General features: G+C 38.0%; 1 non-coding gene across 1 annotated transcript; it reads right to left on the bottom strand.

The window, feature by feature from the left end:
* Positions 1 to 2,005: 2,005 nt before the first annotated feature.
* Positions 2,006 to 2,079, bottom strand: TRNAT-UGU (transfer RNA threonine (anticodon UGU)). Its single transcript has one exon. It is a non-coding gene; the product is annotated as a tRNA-Thr (tRNA).
* Positions 2,080 to 7,181: the final 5,102 nt, after the last annotated feature.

Here is a 7,181-nt window from a genome sequence, read left to right as displayed (position 1 = left end):
TTCAGTAGGAGTATATTTTATTCATGTACATCCCATTTTCAGATCAGCTGAAGTTATACACGTACACGGGCTCACACAGCAACTGCCAACAAATTGATTTCTAATAAGATTTTATCTTTAGGTTTAAAATACTTTTGTCAGTTGACATCAGTACGGTAGGTGCCTGAGGATGGATTGCAATACATTGGAAATTCATATTGTCCATAATACGTCCTTCCTTTCAAATGGATCAATTGAGACCTTGTGGACTGGTTATGGATAATCCCATTTGTTTATGTTTCCCACTAGAGGGTTCTATTTTCCTCCATTTGAATATTGTTATCTGCGAAAATAAATTAACGACACTCACTGAGTCTATCATCAACTGGTTTCTGATTTTCTCATACTTGACTATAGTTGCCTGGTTACAGGCCAGAAACTGAGTCTTCTGGTAGAATAATCAAAGGAAAAAAAGCCTTGGAGTTTCCATGGGAAAAGTTATGTTAGGAATTCTTAACTGTTTATATTGCAGTGGAAAAGACTCACAGTACTATATTTTATTTAAATGTTCTTTACGAAATGGGACATTAAGACATAGCCCCTATCTCATTCTGCAGAAGTAGCCAGTACCCCGTAATTGTTTGTATGCTTTTTGTTCATATTTTCCGCTATACTAAATATATGCAAATCCACAAATAATAGATAGTTTGGTGTTTCTAAATATACAGAAATGAAATTATACTGTAGTAATTATTCTGAATTGCTGTTTTTCATTGAGTTATATTGAGAAATAAAGAAATATACTTTGTTGTTACTATATTGTTTTTACTATTTTAAAATAAATTATTATTATTTAAAGGGAAACTCCCATTATCTAAAGGAGGAGCAACTCTGCTGACAACCGTGCACTTTCTCCCCCTCTGGGTAGCGAGGTAACCAGCGGAAGGCGGAGAGGATGGCGGCAGGAGTTAGCTCGCCGTCGCGGAGGAAGTGTGGGACCTCAGCTTTCCGAGTCTCAGCCAGTTTCTGAGGGTGGAGTTTTCGACAGCTTGTTGAATTTCGTATACTTTTCACTTTACCTTCACTCTGCGCCCCTGGACTTGGCGCCGTTCTCTCCCAGGAGTCTCCAACTTGTCAGTCAATAATTAAGTATGATCGAAGCAGAGACTAAACCCCCGGGTCGGGGTGGGGGGGGGGTGGCGGTTGTGAAGGAGGAAGAAAAGGGAAGGTGGAGGGGGAGCGATGGGGGAGGGCTAGGGGGAAGGAGACGGAGAGAGACTTCCTTCGGATCCTACAGGAAACGTGGAGATACGACCCTAATCTGAATCATTCGTTCATTCATTCAAGCATCCATTTATTCATTCAATAAACACGGCGGAGAACTGCGCTTGTGCCAGACAACCAAACCACAACATCGCGTGTATGGACGTCTTCGAGGACCCGGATGGGAGAGGAAGAGCGTCAGTACGCCCTAGGCAGGATGTAGACTGCACTCTCTCATCGACGCAGACGTGCTAGGATTCTCTCCAAAACAGTGTGCTTGTAATAATCAACCATTGGCTCATGAGTTTATTGAATCTCTACTTGTCATAAATTTTAGTTCCAGAAAAACCTCAAAAATAGTAATAGTCCTTACTTGTTCTTAAGTATGGGCCGCAGTTCGAAGCAACGATTCCATCCCTGGCTGCAACAGCAACCACAGGTTTATAATTTGGCAAAGTTCTGCCAAGCTCCATTCCCCCGCCCTGGGCAGGGGAACTCGCAGAGGAGCGCCGCAGGGCCAGGTGCTCGATACCTGCCTGACCTCCTCCCCGCCCAACCTTGCCACAAAGGAGATCGAGGCAGGTTAATCTTCCCAGAAGATGACCCTCGAGAGAGTTGCAGAGGTTTAAGCTTATTTCTTAGAATTCTGCCTTTTCTAGGGGAGGGAAGGAGGTAGAGGATGCTGTGGTACTGTAGTCGGGACAATTTCTTCATCACTTCTCAGGTCTAAAGGAACGCTCGGTAAAACTGAGCGCATGGAAAGAGGCCCCACTGGGATTCGAACCCAGGATCTCCTGTTTACAAGACAGGCGCTTTAACCAACTAAGCCATGGAGCCGAACAATGTGGCCGGTTCAAAAGGTAACTTTTACTTAATTTATCATTTTTCTTTTTATTTTGAGAAACGCTAATAAAATCTTTTCTTGATCTTTTGTTTGATCTTTTTGATTCGAATACAGGCAGTTTGAATGTGTGCAGTTCAGTGGCTGACAGACGGCTTAACAGTGTGGTACTCACTATCCTCAAAGCAACACAGGAGCTAAGGTTCAAGTTTGCTCCAAGTTCTGGACAGCAGTCCCCTGTGCGCCCAGATACACCCTCATCTGAGACCTTGACAACTTGGCATATGGCCGATAGTTGCCTCAGCTCCTGAGCAAGAAGTCTTCATCACTGGTTCTGTCCATCCATCACTGCCCTCCCCACCTCTAGATTCCAGAGTCTTGCTACTCAAAGCATGGTTTGTGGGGAAGGAATCATTTAGGAGCTTGTTAGAATGAAAAATCTCGAACCTCATTCAGATCAACTGAATCAGAATCTGCATTTTAACAATTTCCTGGTGATTCATATGCACATCATAGTTAAGAAGCATGGGCCTAGAACAGTGGTTCTCAAACTTCAGTGTGCATCGGAATTACCTGGAGGGCTTATTAAAACACATGTCGCAGTTTCTGATTCAGTAGGTCCTGGTGTGCAGCTCAAGAATTTACATTTCTAATGAATTTCCAAGTGATGCTGATGCCGTTGGGACCCCACTTTCAGAAGCATTGTCCTAGAGCATATAGCGCGCTCACGATCCTTTCCAATCCAGTCCCTGGTCTCAACATCATCTCCACACAGATGTTTGAGCTCTAATATCTGGATAGGAAGTTGGCGGGAAAGACAAGGATTTCTGGAAAGGGACACTCGTTTAACATATTTAAATTTTTGTTGAGTTCTAACAGAATGGTGTTGCAACAAAAATGACAGAGTAGAGGGAAGTATGAGAGAAACTGCTCTTACTGAGAAAGTACCTTCATATGAATAAGAAGTTATATTCCTCACTTTCAGTAATAGTATATTAGGAAATATTTGTTTCCTGCTCTGTCCTCCCCTTTGCTTATAAGGAGGCAAGCTACACAGGTAGACGTGCTCACAGGAACCAGGATGGTCTATTTTGGAAGAGGAACAGCCGTTTTATAAGACATAAAAGTAGGATTAATTCTCCCAGCAACTTCATGCAAATAACTCAATCTCTAGAGCGATCCCCAGTGGATTCCAAGTATCCCTCCTTTTTCAAAGGAACGTCCTTCTTCTTCTGGGTAGATCCTTCCACTTGTGACTTTGTATTCCGACTTGCCTTCTTGAAGTCTAGCTCCATCAGTGATCCCCATCCTCTGTTTGAAACCTCTTCCCCTGTCATTCTCTCTCCTTTCTGAGCCATACTCTTGTATGTATCACTATAAATAGTTTCTTGTCAGCTTCCTTGTCTTAAGGAATCAACTCACTGTAATTTGTTCCCATTTCTACTGTTCCACTGAAACCACTATAAAGAAAGTAATCAATGACCTGTTTTTACAAAGTTAAAGAATTGGATTAATTTTTTTGGTGGCAAGTGTCAGAAATAGTACTTAAACTAGCTTAAGCAAAGAGGAGAATTTATTAGCTTCTTTTAATCAAATCCAAGGAAAAGTCAAGCAATTGAGTTTTGGAAAGGACAAGAATACCGTTGGTTCTTGGCAACAGCTGAAACCTGTGACTCTAATGCTGTCTCAAGGACCCTCTATCATTTCTGCTTCCTTCTGCAAATAAGCTTTATTCTCTCTTGTTGTAGAATAGCTATCTTTACATGAAAGGGAAACTTTCAAGTTTTATGTCTGGGCTTGAACCGACAGAGAGGATGTGTCCTGATCCTTTTATTTCCTCTCATGTCCAAAAATCCTTGAAAAGCCAGTCAGCAGCCTGGTTATAGCAGGTGTGCAACATGGATCAATCAACTCTGGTCAGGTCAGTGGATTTATGAGATCACTTTATCTTGTAACATAAAAAAAAATGCGTTTATGGTTTAAACAACTTTTAGTTGAGTAGTGCTTTTTGTTGCCAGATACATTGTAATCAACTTATATATTTTTCAATCTTTGCTAATCTGACTAGCAAAATCTATCATTTAATCATTGTTTCTGGTGGCATTTCCTTATTGAAATTTTTTCCCTATGTTTCTTGGCTCTTCGTACTTATTTGCCAGAAGAGTATATCTGTCCTTATCTGTGTTAGATATTATTATTTTGCACAATTTGTCCTTTGCTCGCTTCCCTTGCTGTATATTCCATTTGGGTGAAGTATACTTCCTCAATCCACGGACATTGGGTTTAGCAATATGACTTGATTTCACCAATGGAATGCAGGTGGAAGGAGAGTATGTGGTTCTGAGCTGAGGCTTTAAAAGTCATGGCAAAGTTTTCTAGCCTACTTGCCTCCTGTGTTACACCACGAGAAGAGCATACCTGGTAGCTGCTGGCCTGGAGTGGGGAGACATATAGATAACACAACAAAAGCCCAGCCAATTCCAGCAGAGCCTAGCCACACAGGGACCTGTAAGTGAGAAGTAAATATCTGTTACTTTAAGGCACTGGAATCCTTGATTCATTATTCTTCTTTCAGGCTGTTCAACACTTTCCTTATTTATTTGGAAGATCACTGTCAAATTTATGTTATATAAATATAATAGACCAAATGTATTTATGTATTATGTATTCAAAATGTTTTCCAAGTTACTAATTTTATTTTTATATTTATTAATAGCTTTTTTCAATATAGAATTATAAATTTTCATTGGAGTTAAATCCAGCAATTTGCTTCTTTATGGTAATTTTCCTGGAAGTCAACTTTTGATGTCTTATCCCTCCCACTATTTATATAACTATGCATCCAAATTTATCCTCATATTTTAAAAGTACATTTAAACAATAATATATCCAGGATTTATTTTGATGAAAGCAGTGAAATAAAGACCTTAACTTGTTCCAAAGAGTTAGCCTCTTGTCCCACTGAAAATTTTTACTTATTCTTTTGAAATACTATTTTTATAATACAATCTTACCTTGACTTATGAAGGCAGTTTGCACATGAAAAATATAAGGCAAATTATCATAAGTGGAATTAACATTACCATGTGCTACAATGGAAAAATATTAATACATTCCTGAGTCCCCAAATTGACACCTGTTTATCCATTTATTCACCAAATATTTATTGAGCGTTACCATGTTCTAGGTATTTTTCTAGGACACGGGGATACAGCAATAAACAAAATAGATTAAAAATCCATCCTCTCATGGATACTGTATTCTAGTAGGAAAGCAGAAAAATTTACAAAATGGATTCACGGAGAAAAATAGAGCAGGGAAGGCGAATAGGAAATTGGAGCAGGAGGGATAGTTAGTATATGGTCTTCCAAGCTATGGTAATGTCTTTGGTTTTTCCTTGGAATGACATGGGAAGCCACTGGAGGGTTTTGAGCAGAGGAGTGACATAATTTAATTTATATTTTAAAAGGATCTGTCTGGCTGCCGAGTTGAGAATAGGCTGAAGGGGAGCAAGGGCAAATTCAGTGAGGTCAGTAGGAGTTATTGTAATGATAAAGTAATCTTGGAAAGAAGAGACGAGGATTGACTCAGTACTTTTGATAACATAAAGTCATTATTCTTTGTTGTGAAGAAAGATTGGAATATATTAATATGCCAAATACTACATAGGTACAAAAGCATTTACGAGATAGGGTTAAAGTCATATTAGGTTAAAATCTGTATAATCGGCACCTTGTCATCATGAATTTGAATTTTTGGCTAGTTTATTTGCTAAGATAAGCAAGAAGCTCTCCTATCAAATTCAAAGATTTTTATAGTACTTGCCATTAGGACTTTCAATGAAATATCTTGTCATTAGGAAGCTGCATTTATTGGATATAAGTTAAAGAAAATTTGGTTTGTTCCTTATAGTTTAAATTATGTTTTTAAAAAATTTCTTATCACCCTGCTCTGCCCAGCTCACTTATTGTTGTCCAGTATTTTAAGTTCTCGGTGTTTTACCCCCAATAATTATACATTATTACCAATATTATTTTAGAGTAAATGTTTATTTAGACTTCCTAGATGTTTATTACTTTCTTTGCTTATCATTCCTTGTTGAGCTCAGTTTTTCATTCATGGTTTAATTTGCTTCTTTCTTAATTATGTCCTTAATAGTTCTTTCGGTGGAAGTTTGTAGGTAATCAAGTCTCTCATGAGATTTCTGAAAATATTTTTGTTCCTCTACCATTCTTGTATACCACAGTGATCAGTGGGTCGATCTATATTAGGTTGATAGTTATTTTCTCTCAGATCTTTGAAAACATTTTTTAACATCCGTCTTATGTTGTGGCTGTTGAAAAACCTGCCATAAGTCAATTTTATTTATTTGTTGTTTCTTTTATCCCCAGTTGCTTTTGATATCTTTTTTCTCACTATGATGGATCTATGTATAAATCTAGTTTTATTTATCTTGCTTTGGGCTGGTTTTGTTGGTTGAATTTGAGGGTTCAGGCCTTTTATCAATTCTAGAATATTCTTATGCTTTTTCTCTTCAAAGATTACTTCTAGCCCATTCTCTCTATTCTCTTCATATAAACAGATGTTGGAACTTCTCAGTCTCTCCTTCATAATGTCAGTTCTTTCATAATTTTCTTTTTTTAAATCTTTTTATTCTGTCTTCAGCATCGTATTTGTCAGATTTATATTCAACTAATTACATTTTAAACTTTGAAAAGATATCAAAGAATATTTGTAACATATGTACAAGGCATTAAAAAATAACCCAATAAGTTGAACACCCTTGTATCCACCACCCATATTAAGAAACAGAATATATATAAACCGATGTTATCCCAAAACAGAATATGCCCTGAGCGGCTCTACCAAATTTACAACTGCCTCCTTCCTTTTCTCACCCAACACAAGTAACCCCTGTCCAAAATTCTGTGTTCATAGTTTGTGGGCTTTCTCTTTCTTTATGTTTTTACCACACAGTATCTCTAATTTATGCTGTTTAGGTTTTCACACTTTCAAAACTTTTTATAAAGTTTTTTATATAAGTGGAATAATACTTGAGTATTCTTCTGCAACTTGGCTTTTTCTTTCAATATTATAT

The sequence above is a fragment of the Equus asinus genome, chromosome 8, assembly GCF_041296235.1.
Source record: "Equus asinus isolate D_3611 breed Donkey chromosome 8, EquAss-T2T_v2, whole genome shotgun sequence".
Taxonomy (NCBI): Eukaryota; Metazoa; Chordata; class Mammalia; order Perissodactyla; family Equidae; genus Equus; species Equus asinus.
The sequence above is the reverse complement of the archived record's forward strand: the minus strand, read 5'-3'. Positions and strand labels throughout refer to the sequence as shown.